This window comes from Lactuca serriola, chromosome 9 (genome assembly GCF_051521515.1).
Source record: "Lactuca serriola cultivar US96UC23 chromosome 9, Lser_US96UC23_V15, whole genome shotgun sequence".
NCBI classification, from domain to species: Eukaryota; Viridiplantae; Streptophyta; class Magnoliopsida; order Asterales; family Asteraceae; genus Lactuca; species Lactuca serriola.
The window spans coordinates 186046631-186065378 of record NC_136416.1 but is presented as its reverse complement, the minus strand read 5'-3'; positions in this window follow the sequence as shown (position 1 = coordinate 186065378).

Below are 18748 nucleotides of genomic sequence, written 5' to 3'. Positions count from 1 at the left end.
ATACTTATCATAATTATCATGCTCCCACTAACATGATGATTATTAGCATAACACTTATGCTCCCACTAGCTTTGACATGTACTCAGAAATCAGCTGACATTCTTACCAAAGTTCAGATTTCTGACACTAGATTGTTTTGATAAAACTTTATCAAAATCATACACCTTCCCTTAGATAACACACTTGTGTGTCTAAACAATTATGAAGAGGGATGCCGTAATCATAATGGTTAGACCTTTTGCCACTTCTCACAAGTCCAGGTTAGTGTGCCGGTAAACCACACACGCTCCACTAACGACTTTGAGAATGCAAATATCACAATTGCTATCTAGCTAAAATCTACTTAGTGAAAGTGTTTCCTCACCATCATTTTCATGAATCGGAGAGAATCCTTATGACACTTAGATTTAATGGTGTATGTGTTCTTATCCAGGTGAATTGTCAAAATCATAGTCACAAGACAAGGATAATGACAAATCCAAACTCATATGGACTGAACTCAATCTTAATTTCTTGCCACCTGGCAGCTCAAGGGCCTGCCATTGCTTCCAAGTTGTTGTGCAACAAATTGAGAACTCTAAGAACTTATATGCAAAGCCAACTTTAACTGGAATGGGCACAGAATATGTTAACACGATAGGTTATAAACCTCAAGTCGTGTGCTAGTGAAGAACTTCAGGTTTATTCTTGATTAGTTCTTGAGACTTTCAAGACCTTTAAGACTCCCACTGTCCTCTTGACATATAAGACGCCCTTGTCAAACATCCAAGAGATAGTGCGGATTCTAATCAAGACAAACACTTCACACAATTGGCCTTAGTTGGTCTTTGTTTTATCCAAAACATCACAACTTACCAATTTCAAATGTACAAGAGTTTTAAACCTTCTTTAAGACATGTCACTCAAGTTACAATCTTAGAGTATAACTCTAAGAATTGTTTTTGGAACGAAGTATGAATCATCTTCTTGATTTAACCACTTCAACAATTCAAGTTCCTCTTCTTAGCTATAAGAAGGCTCTTAGAGGATGAATTGTGATAAGGTCTCTAAATCATTAAGATGATCACAAAACTGATACGAAAGTACTCTCTCTCATCTTTTCAGATTTGAGAAACTTTTATCCTTCTACCTAATTTGATTCTTCTTATTCGCTCTGTCATACATTGAAACTTTTCCAATGTCTCAGAATTACACTTTAGCCTGTAAGTATAACCGTATTTACTAAGCTTTAGTAAATTATGACGAATAATCTTATCGATCTTTTGTGGTGGACTTAATCAGTGCACAAGAATGTGTACTCGATCCCTTAGTCCGTTACTTGACTCACACATCCATGTGAACAAGTAGTTAGTCTTAATTTTCTAATACTTGAAAGTTCTCATCCATCATGCTATACAACTTGCATGATTCCAAGTTCCGGTCCAATTGAAACTTGGGTGATGAGAATCTTTCCTTATTTGGTAAATTTAGACATTACCACAAATGAAAGAATCAATTTCATACTTCCACTCTTGCTATTAATGGAATCTTATAAGCAACAAAAATTTCCACAGATGCCATTGTAAGGATATTTTAAAATAAATAAAATCAAAAATTTTCCTTTTATTTTAAAAACTTTGCGGAAGAACTTGTCCTTACAATCCATATGAAAACTTGTTGTTATCTATTCCTAAGCAATATCTCATAACTCCTAAGAAGTAGCTCAAGAATCCGATCTTCAAACTATACGATAGAAATCCATCTACGCCATCAGATTCAGCATATTCTTTCTTTAAGTTTCTTCACTTTTCTTTGATTCTTAAAACATCACCATGTGACCCAGTCACATCATGTATCAGGAATCTCAGAATAGAAACTTAGCAGAGTTAGATAGTGGAATTTACCTGAAGTAGAGTCAAACTTATTGACTTTAACATCCTTAGGTAAATTTGGCAGCTTCGCAACCAATGCCCCTTCCTTTGGCAATATAAACATATGGAGCCTTTGATAATGGTACACGGGACTATCATAGACTTAGCTTTTCTCTTTACCATTTGGTCAACCGAGTTGACTATGGCCGATCCCTTTACCATTGGGAAGAGAATGCTTTCCTGGATTTCCTGTGTCACTATTGTCAATGTCCATCAAGTTTTAAGGAAGTTGATCTTAACAAATAAATAAGATCATTAAGGGTCTTGTCATTAAGGGTCTTGTCATAGGAAGATCTTAAATGTCTAAACCAGACATCTTTTGGGAGATATTCAAGATAGTTGATCTTAAAGTCCTTAATATGACACCCAATATGAAATATTAAGGCTAGGACCCAACAAACTATTTTATAACTCAGAAGAGGGATGCCGTAATCCAAGCTATAAAATATTTGAAGGTAGGTGAATGACGATTCACCAATTTCCACCAAGATAAACGAAATGTATTATTAGGTTTTAATTGGTTTTGAAACTCCTAGATCTTTGAGATTCATTGAACTGTTCAAAGGCATGTTTCAATCTCGAGTGTGCCCTTCAGGTTTTGTGACTGGGATGCCGAGGATCACAAAACAAGGTGTGAAGTAACCATGCAAATTACTTGGTACCCTTAAATGTTTACCCCTCAATCGATGTTCCGGTTAACCACACACGCTCCATCGATACTATGATAAACATTAAGTTACCCTTTACCTACCTTGTTAAATACGAGTTAGTGTGCCGGTTAACCACACACGCTCCACTAACCGACTTAAACAAAGTGCAAAGTGTAATTTCATGGATTAGCACGTTATTCACATTTTCCTAAGTAACTAAGATTGGGTATTATTAAGAGTTTAGTTACTTAGTATTTATCATTAATACTTTTAATGAAGGGAGAATTATAGTCATGTCAAACCCGTTCGGCTAACGACCCTCCACCAGTCAAGCAAGCGGTGGGTGAGAGTGGACACCCATTAAGTCGCCATTTTATAGGCAACAACCTTATACCCACCTTATAGACCGGCTTCGTGAATGAGGCGTACTAGCGGTAAGACTGACTTTACTCTTATACATATATATATTATTAACTTATAATATTATAAAGTATAAGGGTTGAATTTTAACTTTTAAAATTCTAAGGGCTAACTTGGAATTAAAGTATTCATAAGAGAAAACTTTACAAATTCCAAAACTTGAGGGCAAGTTTTGAAACTATTCAAAACTAATTAATTCCATAACTTATGTGTTTAAAGTAGTTTTAATCCAAAAACTCTTCAAGTTCCATAACTTGAGGACAAGTTATGGAAGACTTTAAACTAATAAAAGAATTAACTTTTCTTTATTTTATAACTTATGGAATTAATTAAGGTTACACCTTTTTTTTATTTTATTTTATTTTATTAAATGAAGAGACTCTTGGTCCTCCATAACTTGAGGACAAGTTATGAAGTCATAAAACCATTTAATTAGAACTAGACTCTTCATTTTTGTAACCTTTGCCAATTTTTTATGAGTTTTATGATTCTTAAATGTGACTTTTCATATAACTTGAGGACAAGTTACAAAAACACATTTTAGAATCAATTCTTAGATTAATTTGGATTAAAACCAACTATCACATAATTTTATTCATTAATCTAAATTCACTCATAAAACAAGGTAACACAAAAAACTTTTGGTGATCCATAACTTATTCTTAAGTTATGGAATCCTTTAAAACATTAACACCAAATTTTGTAACTCCATAAAAACTTTGAATCAATTTTTTTTAAAACCTTTTCATATCCATAACTTATGGAGGTTTCAAAAAATAAAACTCTTTAGATCAAACTTTTAAAACTAATAAAATAATCCTATCATTTTATCTTTTATTAAATTTGACCTAATTCAACTCATAAAGCAAATTATTTAAATTTTACAAATAATTAGTTTTTCACAAGAACAAGTAATTATCTTAAAATTTGACGAACTTCATGTTTTTTTTTCTTTTTTTTCCAACTTTGAAAATAAAATATTTGCATCAATATAACAGAAAACAACCTGTGGCTCTGATACCACTGTTGGGTTTTGAGCATTCTAACACTCCTATGGTGTACATGCAACCCTATAAACCTTGGATCTATGTTTTCTCTATTATACATGCAAATAAGAACTTTCCAAGGCTTTAATCCTAACTAGCATATTATGATGTTCTTAATCTACAAAGTACTAGTTAGAGGACATACCTTTTGATGTAGCTTGATGTCTTCAAGCTTTAAGAGCTTAGACCCAATAGTGTGGAAGCCTCAAGTGGAATCACAAATCACCAAGACACCTTGGAAGACTTTAGAGAATATGAATACTTGGTTCTCTCTTAGTAAAATCGGCTAGCCCTCTTAGTGTATCCACACTAGTGCCAATTTCACCAACCAAAGACATCTTTATATAGTATGGAGGATTAGGGTTAAACCCTAATACCCATGACCTTTCATTTCCTAGGATCCATGGGTTAAACACTCCATGGACTATCCATGAAAGCTTAGCCCAACCTAAATGAACTTGGCCCATTCCATATATATAAGAGTCCATATTTAATTAGTTCCTTTTGATCACTTAATTAATTATAAATTAATTCTTGATCAATACTAATTAAATAATATGATTCCATATTAATATATTAGAACTTATAATATATTAATATTAATCATAAACATACTATTCTCAAAAGATTATCCATATAAATTGTGTCGGTGAAGTGCAACCCAAATGGACCATGCCGGGTCGGGTCAAGTACATACAAGATATAGTTATGGACTTAGACATTAATCCAACAGTTGAATCTGCTCAATGATTGAACAGAAACTAATAAAACACATAGAGATGCATTCATGTATGGTAGGCTTGATTAATCTTCCTCGATATAGTTTGAATATAAAGACTAAGTGAGTTTTCAAGGGAGAAAACATACATGAATAAATATCTTTCCAACATTTAAGCTAACATCTCAAAGTAAAAATCTTCTTTCTTATAAGTGAATTACATAGTATGATTTAATTATGAATCTAGATGATTCTTGTGTTTTCTACAAAGCTAGTGGGAGCGCAGTAACATTCATAATGTTATATGTAGTCGACGTATTGATTCATGGAATAAGGGTCTGTATAGATATATCATGCAAACTTAAAGGATTAAGTAAAATTGCATTAATTGTCAAGGATCTTAAAGAACTTAAGATAAAGGACTCTGAGAGATTCATCTTGTCAAATACCATATGACATGATTTTGAGAAAAATCCTAGTGCAAATGTTTTTGAACTAAATAATATGATTGTATTATGTATGCTGATGCAATTGGATTAATCATATATGTCATGATTATGCATAAAGGCCAAATAAGTTGTATACTTAGAGCATGCCGAATGATACCAATATAATCCGAGAACAAGTCATTGTGTGGCTTATTGGAACATTCTAAAGTATTTGCGGAAACTAGAGAAATATTTCTAATCTGCGAAGTATTTGAAAAAAAGCTATGTTTAAAGTTGTTACACATGTGCTAAATTTTCAAATAGATTAAGATGACTCTCAGTCATAATAGAGCATGTCCTCATTATGAATGAAGAGATAGTTACATGGATGGTGGTTCCATGTAGATTTTAATTATATTTACACATAATAGATAGAGTACCTTGTGGTTTGGAGAACCACGTACAAAGATGCTTAATGTATAGTTCATTATGACTATGAGTAATCCCATTATGCAAGTATTGGTATCTAAGTCATATTCAAGCATCTAATTCATTCTCAATAGTTTTTCTTTATATATGAGTTATATATAAAACTGAAAATGATTGTATTCGCAAAGTTTATACAAATCAAGTTTGTCAAATCTACTTAACAAGGTTGCTTCATTAGCTAAAGCATGAAATTCAAGCTGGTGTTATAGGGCCTTGTCGATATAAGTACATGTATTGATTGAAATTTAGTATTTGGATATCGGAACAATAAAGCAACATATATTGTAATGAATGATATATTGGATGTGAGTCTTTCACTAAATAATTGTTGCGTTCTATATTAGCATGTTTAAATCCTTGAATAACTAGGTTATTCTAAATTTCCATAGTCGTTCATAGTTGTGGGAGCATCTATGAGGTAAGACTAATATGAGTGGATTGGTGGATTCTCATAGAGATGAGAATGGGAAAGAGCTGCTACCAACTTCATAGGTACTTGATTGGGAGAATAAGTATTGGACTTGACCCACATCAAAACCACTTTATGGATCGTAGTCAAGAGTGATGTTGTGATTAAGGTTGTATCCTTTTAATCTTAGACCCAAGACACATATGTGGGACTTGAGGTGTAGGGATTGTTGTGCTTAGACATGGTTTAACGTTGTTTCGTAAAAAACAGTCATAAGGGCCATCGTTGGGTATGCCATGAACTACATTGATAGGCGTATGTAGTCAAGATGATCTTTGTATTCTTAAACCTAAGATACATATATGGGACTTGAAGTGTAGGAATTGTTGTATTTAGACATGGTTTAACGTTGTTTTGTAAAAGGTGATCATAAGGGCCATCGTTGGGTATGACATGAACTACATTAATGGGCGATGTAGTCGAGATGGGATTTGTCCCTCTTATTCGCTGAGAGCATGACATCTAAGGCCTTAGTTAAAGTTGAACAGTAAATGAGATTGATCGCGATCCATATCTAATGTTCGACATGATGTCTGAGACAAAGAAATAATTGATACCACACCTTTAGTAACAATTGTAGCTTAGAGCTCCTGGAATTGCCTATTGATGAAATGACACCCTTCATATGTTGTTAGGGGCAGTAGCCCGTTGCTAGACGTCAACTACTGTCTACGTCGGTCTATAATGAATCTTGTGAAAGTGGGAGATTGTTGGATCTATATGCCCAAGAATCATTATGAAGTGATATTGCTGATAATATATGATCCTATAGGGTCAAACCTTTATCAAGTTGGTACATTTTTTTTATATTTATTATTAATATGATTATTAATAAATAATATCAATTCTTGTATTTTAATTAGGGAATAATTATTTTTTTGTGAAAATAATAATTGTAAGAGAGTATTATTAGTTATTATTTCATATTGTATGAATTAATAAGTCATGCATAACATTTTGGACGAGTTGGATTCTTTTGTGTTTTACCTAAAGACAAAGTTTTTATTTTATAAACTTGGAGTTTATAAAAAAAATTAAAAAATGTTACTTTTTAAAAGGCATAATGATGGTGTGGGAGGTTGCTTTTCAACCTTCCACCTTTTGTCTCATATAATTCTAAAGGCTACCATTACTTTATATTATTTTAATGGTTAGGCCTTACTTTTCATGGGCTATATAAGAGATGCATGAGGCTTGTATTTTTTTTCGAGAGTGAAGCTCTTCTTCTTCCGCTCTTTTCTCTCTAGAACCATGGGTTCTTCTTCTCTTCTTCCTCTCTCTCTCTCTCTCTCTCTCTCTCTTTCTCTCTCTCTCTCTCTCTCTCTCTCTATATATATATATATATATATATATATATATATATCTTGAAGTTAGTTTGGTGTTTAGAAGACCTATTGAGTTGTTCCCTTTAGTGCTTAATTGAGATAAGCACTTAAAGGCTTTAGATACTCAAGAATACAAGAAGGAACTAGCATTCCAAGTGCCTTACTCTTGATGGTGGATTGTAGAGAAGATCATACACTTTGATCTTTTGTTATCTTCATCAACACCCCAAAACCAAGTGGGTTCAAAAGCTTGAAATATTATCTCTGAAACATCCTATGGTTGGTTTTATTTCATTCTAAACTGTATAAATGGATCCATGATGGTTCGATTTTGTTATGAACTATTATTAAACTTGTTATTTTTAAAATCTTCCATTGCCATTTTTTTGTTTTGAAAAAACAAACTTTTATTTCATATCAAAACCCAACATAGCATTCATTAGGCTGTAAGATAGTGTTGGAGTGTTGTAATACTACGGTGTGACCCGTAGCATTCACCGATCCTTGAGTAGCGGTGAGGGCATGGCAAATCTATAATGTGGATTGTGGATTTCTTCAAATGGATTAGACTAGAGTAGGTTAGTTTGTAAGAATGTGGGAAGGCCACAACATTCATGGAATTAAGGGAGTGGTGGGCCGTGTGAGGCCGATTGTGATATAAGACTACAGTTGGTCATGTAGCATTCACTATTAGCATTGGATTTGGCGGCATCAGGTTTAACTATCGATTATGATTGGTTGGATCAAAAAGGTTGTTTCAACCGTAGTGGCAAGATAGCTGGGACAATTCTTGTCAGATGAGGCCTTCGTTCGGAAGTCGCGTAGTGCGACTCGTGTGTGGAGTCAATTGTTATTCGGTGAAGATGCTAAGTCACTTACATCTTGGATTAAATAATCTCAGAGTAAACGATTTGACCCTACTACGCAGCTCTCGTATGAGTCTAACAGTTGCGGGGATGTGTCTTCTACTCAAAGGTTTATCTAAGACTTTTGTCAATTAAATGTGTTCTGCAACAATGAAGGGTCAGTGATTTTTTTTTCCAGTAAAGAAATAAGATAATCAAGGGTTGGAAGTGTTTTGAATAGTTCGGAATGCAAGTGGAATAGGACTAGCAGTGGTCCAGTACGGCGGTCTGTCAGGGAGTCAGACAACTTCAAGATCTTAGATTTTAGGAAGAGTAGAAGTGGTTATGTATGCAGGGGATTGATTTAATTTGATAAAGTATTCGTTCATCATCAGGTTCTGAGAGCTCTGCTAAGTTTGGGTTCGGTTTCCTTTGGGTAGGTCGTTATATGCCCGGGGTTGTGGTTGTGTTACTCAGGCTGTCTGGCGTACCTGGTATGCATGGGATGGTAAAGAATGATTTTAAGGGCGAAATATTATTTAAGTGGGGGATAACTGTAACACTTGGTTCATTGTGCTTTTCAGTTTAGACCATTGGGGGGGGGGGGGTGGAAGGTTTTGCGGATTTGGTCCCCATGGGGAAAAATTTTCAACTTTAGCGAAGTTGGAGTACTTTGGGCGTACTCTTTTTACGTTGGGCGTACTCATGCAGGTTAATCGTTGTGCTCATCCTTGTCGGTTAGGCGTACGTGGAGTACGCTTAACGTACGTGATCAGTCTTGAAACCCTAGTTTAGGGGCTTGTACCCTATATAAGCCATAAGATATCCTCTTTTTGCCTTGTTTAACCAGCCTCCATACCCTTGAAAACCCTAATTCGTTCCTTATCCATTGTGTGGTGCTTTTGAGCTCTTGTGAAGCCTTTGTGGGGGATTTGGTGTATCTTGAGGGGAAAGAAGAAGCTTGAAGACTCATTCTTTGGAGGAGGGCCTTGAGATCCCCATTTAGCACCTTCATTTCATGGCTTTTGAGGTATAAAGTTCAAATCTTGTCATCTCATTTCATAGATCTAGTCCTTGGCTTGTTTTTGGTCGTTTTGGTCCCTTTGGTAGGTGATTGTGAGTTAAGGTTGTTTTGGAGCTTATCCTTGTAGAACTGGACATATTAAGGGTCTCTTGGGCATAAAGGTGTAAACTTTATGGTGGTTTTGGTCTCATGCATGTGTTAAGTCATTTATTAATCTCTTTTGAGCTCTTAAGTCCCATTAAGCCATGCAAGCACATAAAGTTGGCAACTTTACATGATAAACCACCTCCAGGAAGTTTGATATAGGTTTTGGTTTAAGTCTTAATCGATTAAGAGCTGAAAATAGGATGTGGGTCAAGATGGTGGAGTACGATGGGTGTACAAGCGTATACGTTGTGCATACAAGCCCTCAAGCATGTACGTTGAGTGTACAAGCTGAGTACGCCCCGCGTACCCAGCAGTTTGGGCTTTGGTCGTTTTGGGCTCTCGGTTTTGAACCATGTTGGTCTTTGGTTGTCTTGGGCCTTGTTGGTGCATTTGAATTCTATTCTTGGGTTGTTTAGATTTTATTGGACTTTCTTGGGTGAAGGCCCATGAATAGGATTGGGCCCAATTTGGAAAATTTGGCCATATTTGAGCTTTGGGTGACTATTTTAGATTTTGGGCTTTTTGGACAATTGAATTGGACCTTGGACTTGGGCCAAGTTTGGGAAACTTTTACCCTAATTTGGACTCTTAGTGTGACTTAGGATTCAATTATTGATTGGATGTTATTTTGTGATTGATAGCGCTAGAATTTTGGCGGATCTGCAGTCAGAGATTTATCTGCGGGTTTCAGCTGTATGAGGTGAGTCTCCTCACTGTACTATAGGTCGAAGGAACCAATGTCGGCCCTTTGGCTTATGTATTATTGGTAGAGCAAGGGGTGGCCTTTGGCATTGTATGAAAGACCTGGAGGTGGCACTTATCAAATCTATATGTAAGACTAGGGTTCGGACCCTAGCAGTTAAGTAGGTTGTTAGTTGTAGATTGTATTTCTGTTGTCTTTGTGATGCATGGAAGACCAGGAGGTGGCTCTTGGCACTTGTCTATAAGACCCACGGTATTGTCCCCCCGCCTAGCAAGGAAAGACCATGATACTACTCGTGGCATAATGGCAAGACCATGAAATGACTCATGGCTAGCACATAACATTCTCTATTGTATGTATTGTATGTGGTATTTTGGGGAACCAACTAAGCTTTGTGCTTACGGTTTATTGTTTATGGTTTCAGGTTCTTACAGTTCAAAAGGCAAGGGATCGGATGGATTGCATCGCATACACCCATGTTTTACCTCAACTTTGTGATTTTGGGATTGTACTCTGATAACTATTTTATTTTGAAATACTTCCAAATGTTTGTTTTAAAGATAAATAGGTGTTTTTATTGTGTTAAAAATGAAATTTTTACCTTGAAATTTTGGGATGTTACACTTGGTCTTTAATATGTAGCGGTTCGCGGTGGTTTGACTATTGAACTTTGACCAATTTTAACCAATTGTTACATTAACCCCCATTGAAAGGAATTTTGTCCCGAAATTCAACGTGTAGATAAAACATTAAAACAATTGGTGGCATTTTTGTTTTGTTTGATCCATAATTGATCCTTCTATAGTTGTTTTGAGCCGCATAGCTCTAGATTTGGTAAGCGGTCCAATAGACGACTTTACCATAAGTCCATATCCAAACAGGGAATATGAAATAAAATTGAATCAGGTATTTTAAAGGTTATCTAATCTTATATACAATTCTACTGTATGTACTTTCACAATTATGAAACCTTAGCATGTTTCCCTAGTACGCCTCATTGAGGAAGAGATAGTTAGTGTGTCGTCGGACAGACACTCAGTGAGATATGGCGCATGAAAAGTGGCATGCATGATGTTTAGTCCTCAAGACAGCTTGATATAAATAACATGACCAAATTTTGTTAAGAATTTTGAAGGTCCTTTCAGTAGCGGTTTAACTTGACTCGTTCTCTAAGCCAAATTTTAATTTTTTGTGATTTTTGGAATGTTACAAGAGCTACGTCGATGTAGGTCGTAAACCCCTAGAGTTCTAAGTCAGAGATAGGGTGATGCTCAAAGTATGTCCTTGGAAAGGAGTTATAAGGTTCGGAAAAGCAGGGTAAATTGAATTTGAGGTACATAGGACCATTCGAAATCCTTGACAAGATAGGTCCAGTTGACTATCGACTTAGGTTACCCTAAGAATATAATAGCATGCATGATGTCTTCCAAATATCTAATCTTAAAAAGTGCCTTTCATACGATACGATCGTCATTCGATTTGATGAAATATGATTAACCCTGAACTGAACTTCATTATAGAGTCAGTCGAAATCATGCACAGAGAGATCAAACAACTCAAGCAGGGTTGAATTCCTATTTTTAAGGTACGATGAAGCTTTAAGCAAGGACTAGAGTACACATGGGAACGAGATGACCAAATGAAGAACAATTACCATCATTTGTTTGAAGGAAGCCCAACAACAAAATAAAATTTTGGGACAAAAATTCCTAAATAGGGGGGAAATGTGACAACAGACAGAATTCTGTCTAAAATAGATGTAATAGTGATCGATGTCATTGTCTTGGTCAAAAATAAACCTCACACACACTAGATAGCTAGGGTAAATAAGGGTCGAATCCACGAGGGGATTTTGGTCAAACTTTGCGTTAAAATAGTCAAAAAGAAAGAACGAGTACTTGCAATTGTCACGAAAAAAATATTTAAGATGAGATTTAACTAAAAACTAGAAAGCTTATATTCCAAAGGATTACCAATGAGAAAAATAAGGTTACTTCTGGTTAAGTGTCGGATGATTAAGAGTAATGTGTTTATCTTTCCTTAAATTCCAATTTAATTATGAAAACATAACTAAGGTCAATTAATATGCAATAAATAAATTTGGGCACACAATATGTTATTCCTACTAATTGTCTAAATCCCTATTTCTAATTGTATTAGGAACAATGAGTGGCTTAGCAATATTGTGTCTTATGGTTACCTAACAATGTTTAGCAATTAAAATCACAAGTTTGGAATAGTATATGTTGATTCAACCAATCGTCTTAGTTCTAAACTATATGAACTCGGCACGATTAGTGAATTTGACAATATACTATCTTAATTGTAAAATCAAACACATGAATAATACCCAACTTCAATTATCATTAATCAAAATCATAACTTTAAGAACAAACAATAACTAAAGTTCATTGGAATAGAAGTAATAATCAAAACACATTCATCAAATAATCTGAAACATTCCCGGAAGTAACCCTAATGATTTAGTCTTCCATAAAATGCACAAAACACATAACTCTAATAAAAACAGTGAAATCTAATGTAGGATCCATAAAGAAACTAAGAATGATAAAGCTAATGATGTTTTATAATCATTAAAGAATAGAACAACAGGACCTTGGGGAGAAAGTAATCAATTATGGAACTTGATAGAATTGATGTAGATCCACCCTTTGAATGATCTTCAAATGTCGAATTCTTGTGTACTTGATGATTTCTTGGATTTGATTCAAAAATTGATGATCAAGAACGCGTTTGGAGGAGGTTTGAAAGTGTTTGGAACCCTCCAAAACTGGTGAAAATCATAGGGGAGAGGTCCAATTTCTATTAGGGTTAAATCTCCTTTAAATAGGTGCTAAAAAACAGATTTTCGGAGCTGTTTTACGCGTCGACATCATAGTGGGCTTCTTAGACGTCATATAGGACGTTTGGGCGTCCTTCGGTATGTTTTACATGTCTTCTGTCTTCCTTGATTTGCACTTGAAAACGGCCTAAAACGGGTAGGCGTCCGAGGGGGTGTCTTAGACGCGTTCTAGGACGTTCCTCATCTTTGTTGCCCCTTTTAGGTGATGAAAAAGCAAATCATGAAAGTTGTAGGAAATTTTGTTTAGTTTCTAGAACTTCTTCATTTATGTCAATCAGAGCTCTAGATCTTGAGATATGATCAAAATATTGAAGAGTGATCAAATTTCCCAGTACCATTTTTCTTCATTCTTTTAGCAATTTGTCTTCCATGCTTGTCAGCTTCATTTTGCTCAATTTTCTTGTAGGTTCCGCCCAATTTAGCACTAAGTAGTTCCATGCACATAATGTTCAAAATTTCATCATAGTAGTGCCATTCTTGGACAATTATACATCAATTCAACAGATTTATGACTATTTAGTACATTAAAAAAAAGACTTATCAAATAGCTTAGTATTGTAATATTTTACGTAATAGCTTAATATTGTAATATTTGATGTAATAGCTTAGTATTGTAGTATTTGATTTTGAGTAATAAAAATCAAATGCACCATTACATTTATTTGTTAAAACGACCATTAGGTTCGGAAATTAGCGTCTAAAAAGTTGTACCGTTTTCTAAGCTGATTAACATATTTGGAAAGTACTCGTTAACGTGGTCTCAAAGATACAAGATTAGTAAAAATCTCACTCCAAAGGAAAGAGATATGGATATTATAAAAATACAAATCAACCGCGTAATTAAAATTAATTACGTCAAAATGATACTTAGAGATTGATTGAGTTTTGACTAAAAGTGCAAAAAGGAGATCCGTAGTACTCCTTTTTTGGACAAAGAATGCCAAAAACGGGATCCATATGAGAGAGATATATAATTTTTGTAAAATTATTTATTTTTACCCATGTTAGGCACAAAAATTATAACGTCCCAAAATAATGACACAAAATGGCCATTTTTAGATTAATAAATCATTAAAACATAACAACTCCATAAAACCACGGTAGCTAAGATTTAGCAAAATATCATTAAATCAGAGTAATTCACAGAATGCGGAAACATGTGGTGTGTGCTCTGCAATCATCCCGAACCCTTTCATTTTGAAAACCAAAATACCTAAAACATAAACTGAAAACCGTAAGCACAAAGCTTAGTGAGTTCCCCAAGATACCACATATCGCACATACATAAATCATATACTAGGACCCTGCCCTCCATCGGGCCTTGCCCGATCTCAAGTACCACTCGGACTCGGACCCCGCCCGACATCGAGACCCACTCAAATTACAGATCTGTTATTCTCAGGCCTCGCCTATCCCAGGGCCTCTCCCACTATACACATACAATATATCACATAATCATTCTAACACATAAGATGATCATAAACACTAGCATATCTTCTAGTCAGCGGGCCTCGCCCGACATCGAGCCCTGCCTGGTACACACATAACCATATAACCATATAATCATATAGACATATAACCATACTAGCACATTAAATAATCACAAAGACTATAACATACCATATAATCACCGGGCGTCCGCTCAGCATTGGGCCTCGCCCAGAAATCATAAAACACATACTGATAATTAACATACGATAACCTCCTCAGGCCTCGCCTAACATCGGGCCTTTCTCGGTAAACATACTATCATATAACACATGCAAGAGTCGAACATACATCTAGCATCCTAACATAAAACCATGGGCCAATATTGGTGCCTTTGACCCACTAAACCCAATGAGGAGATTCATCTCGCACTTCCAAACACACATACGATCCCTGGCTGCTGGCTGATAGATTTTCGAACTGTCAATATCAAAACAACATCCAATTACCAATTAGGTTCCAAACAATAATCATAAATCCATACTTGGGGTAAATAGACCATTTTACCCGTAATCTAGCTTGGTCCAAGACCGAGGCCCAACTCATAACCTGAAAGGCCCAAAAGTCAAATAGCCAACCAAGGCCTAATTTCCAAATTGGGCCCAAACCCCTTACATGGGCCTTACCCTAAAGTCCAACAAAAATTCCTAGTCCAAAACACTCATACTTAGATGGCCCATTAAGAACTCAAACACCCAAGCATACAACTTATTTGGCCTTTATGCATAATCATGACATATATGATTAATCTAATTGCATTAGCATACATAATACAATCATATTATCTAGTTTAAAAACATTTGCACTAGGATTTTTCTCAAAATCATGTCATATGGTATTTGACAAGATGAATCTCTCAGAGTCCTTTATCTTAAGTTCTTTAAGATCCTTGACAATTAATGCAGTTTTACTTAATCCTTTAAGTTTCCATGATCTATATATATAGACCCTTATTCCATGAATCAATACGTCGACTACACATAACAATATGAATGTTACCGTGCTCCCACTAGCTTTGTAGAAAACACAAGAATCATCTAGATTCATAATTAAATAATACTATGTAATTAAGTTATAAGAAAGAAGATTTTTACTTTGAGATGTTAGCTTAAATCTTGGAAAGATTTTTATTCATATATGTTTTCTCCCTTGAAAACTCACTTAGTCTTTATAGTCAAACTATATCGAGGAAGATTAATCAAGCCCACCATACATGAATGCATCTCTATGTGTTTTATTAGTTTTTGGTCAACCATTGAGCAGATTCAACAACAATTGAAAACTTGCTAGTTCCAAACTATGATGAATTTAGCTTATGGATCTTTAGCTCTTAAATCTCCAAATTGCTCCCACTTAGAAAAACACTTTCTAATCACTTGTCTCATCTATGGGAACAAAAATGCACACATGCTAGAACTAAGCTAAAAATGAATAAGGTTCAAGCTTTTTACCTCAAACAACCTTGCATCAAACTCCATCTTCTTGGAAATGACCCAAAAACACCAAAATGCATATCATGAGCTCAAAATTACAACCATGGAGGCTTAGAGACAATTTATAGGGTTTTTGGGAACTTGGAGGCTGGTATAAGGACCAACCAAAAAGACTTAATGATATTATATAGTTTACACCATCGAAATTAGGGTTTTCATTAAGATGCACGTACACCCCGCGTACACCATTGTACGCCCCGCGTAAGTGCCCGAAGGTGAGATCCTGCTTCGCATATTTATGCCCTACATACACCATTATACGCCCTCTGTAACGGCTTTAGAACTAGTACAGGATGCATAAATATATGTACGCCTCGCGTACTACTTAACCCCTTAACCCTAATATACTCCGAAGTTCATAACTTCTTTGTTACCAACCCGATTTCGACGATCCTTATATCCATGAAAAGGTAACAAGATGTTAGATAAGGTGTCTAAGTCCATAACTATATTTGAGATGTACTTGACCCGACCTAACACGGTCTATTTGGGTTGCACTTCACCCGAACAATTTATATGGATAATCTTCTGAGAATAGTATAAGTTATGATTTATTAATATATTATAAGTTCTAATATATTAAAATGAAATCATATTTTTTAATTAGTATTGATCTAAAATTAATTTAGAATTAATTTGGTGATCAAAAGGGTGACTAATTAAATGTGGGCTCTTGTATTTATATAGTGTGGGCTAATGCTTATTTAGAATGGGCTAGGCTTGCATGGAAAATCCATTGATAGTCCATGGATCTTAAGGAAATGAAAGGTCATGGGTATTAGGATTTACATGAATGTAACCCTAATCCACCACACTATATAAAGGGGTCATTGGCACTTGAAATGGCACTAGTGTGTATGAGAACTAAGGTGTGGCCGATTTCTAGAAGTGTGCTACTACTCTCTCAAATTTCCAAAGTTTATGGTGATTTGTGACTTCCATTTGAGGCATCCACATTATTGGTGCTAGGCTCTCAAACTCCAAGCAATCAACCACTACTAAAAGGTATGTAATTCTACTAGTGTTTGATGATTCAAGTACCTCATAACATGCTAGTTAGGATGTAAACCTTGGAAAATTATTATTTGCATGTATTTTAGAGAAAACATAGATCCAAGGTTTCTAGGGTTGCATGTACACCATAGGAGTGTTAGAATGCTCCAAACCCTTCAGTGGTATCAGAGCCTAGGCTTGTTTTCTTGATACTTGACGCAAACTTGTTAAAAAAATCGATAAAACTGCTTTCTGCTGAGTGAACTCGCCGAGTCCATGTGATTTTTCATCCTACTCGTCGAGTTGGTTATTGCACTCGACGAGCAGGAGGCCCAGAATGCAGTTTTTCGAGTTTTTAAGTTGGAATTGAACTAGAATCATTACATTAAACTATTTTGGACTTATAAAACCTATTTTTGATGTTGTAATGATTATTCTAATCCAATTTCAAAGGCTATTATCAAAATTTCAAGTTTTGTATGTGTTTATATGATTCTTGAAATTGTTGATATGAATGTTCATGAACTTATGAGTTTTAGTAGATCATAGGAATTATTTGCAAATAGTTTGTTAGTTTAATTCTTGATCTTGATGTGTTTTAATGGAATCCATAATTTTTTCTCAAGTTATGGATTACCAAAAGTCACTCCTTTTAAAGTCCATTAATGAGCACATAGATTACATAAAATGAAGAGTCATCATTTTAATAAACTAATAACTCATAAGTTATGAAATGAAAAGTTTTGAATAGTTTCAAAACTTGCCCTCAAGTTTTGGAATTTGTAAAGTCTCACACACCTTAGAAAACTTTAATTCCAACCCTTAGAGTTTTAAAAGTTAAAATTCAACCCTTATACTTTATAGTATTATAAGTTAATAATAATAATAATAATAATAATAATAATAATAATAATATATATATATATATATATATATATATATATATATATATATATATATAAGATCAAGTCGGTTTACCGTTAGTAGGCCTCATTCACGAAGCTAGTCTATAAGGGGGGTATAAGGTTTCTGCCTATAAAATGGCAGCTTAATGGGTGTCCACTCTCACCCACCGCTTCCTTGACTGGTGGAGGGTCGTTAGCCGAATGGGTAGGACAATGACTTTAATTCTCATTAAAAGTAATGATTATTAGGAAGTAACTAAATGTTTTTATAAATTCCCAATCTTAGTTACTTTAGGAAAATGTGAAATTGGTGCTAACCCATGAAATTAACACTTTGTACTTTACCAAGTCGTTGGTGGAGCGTGTGTGGTTAACCGGCACACTAACTTGGATTAGTAAGGAAGGCAAAGGGTAACTTAATGTTTATCATAGACTGGTGGAGTGCGTGTGGTTAACCGGCACACCGTTTAGGTGATAATATTAAGGGTACCAAGTTAATTTGCATGGTTATTCACACCTTGTTTTGTGATCCTTGTCATCCCAGTCACAAAACTTGAAAGGCACAATCGAGATTGAAACATGTCATTGAAAAGTTCAATGAATCTCAAAAGAATCTAGGAGTTTCAAATCCAATTAAAACCTAATAATTTATTTCGTTTTTCATGGTGGAAATTGGTGAATCGTCATTCACCTACCTTCAAATATTTTATAGCTTCGATTACGGCATCCCTCTACCAAGTTATAACGTATTGTGTTGGGTCCTAGCCTTAATATTACATTTGGGTGTTTTATTAAGGGTTCCATATCTAATCTAAACTTGTCCTTCTTCCTT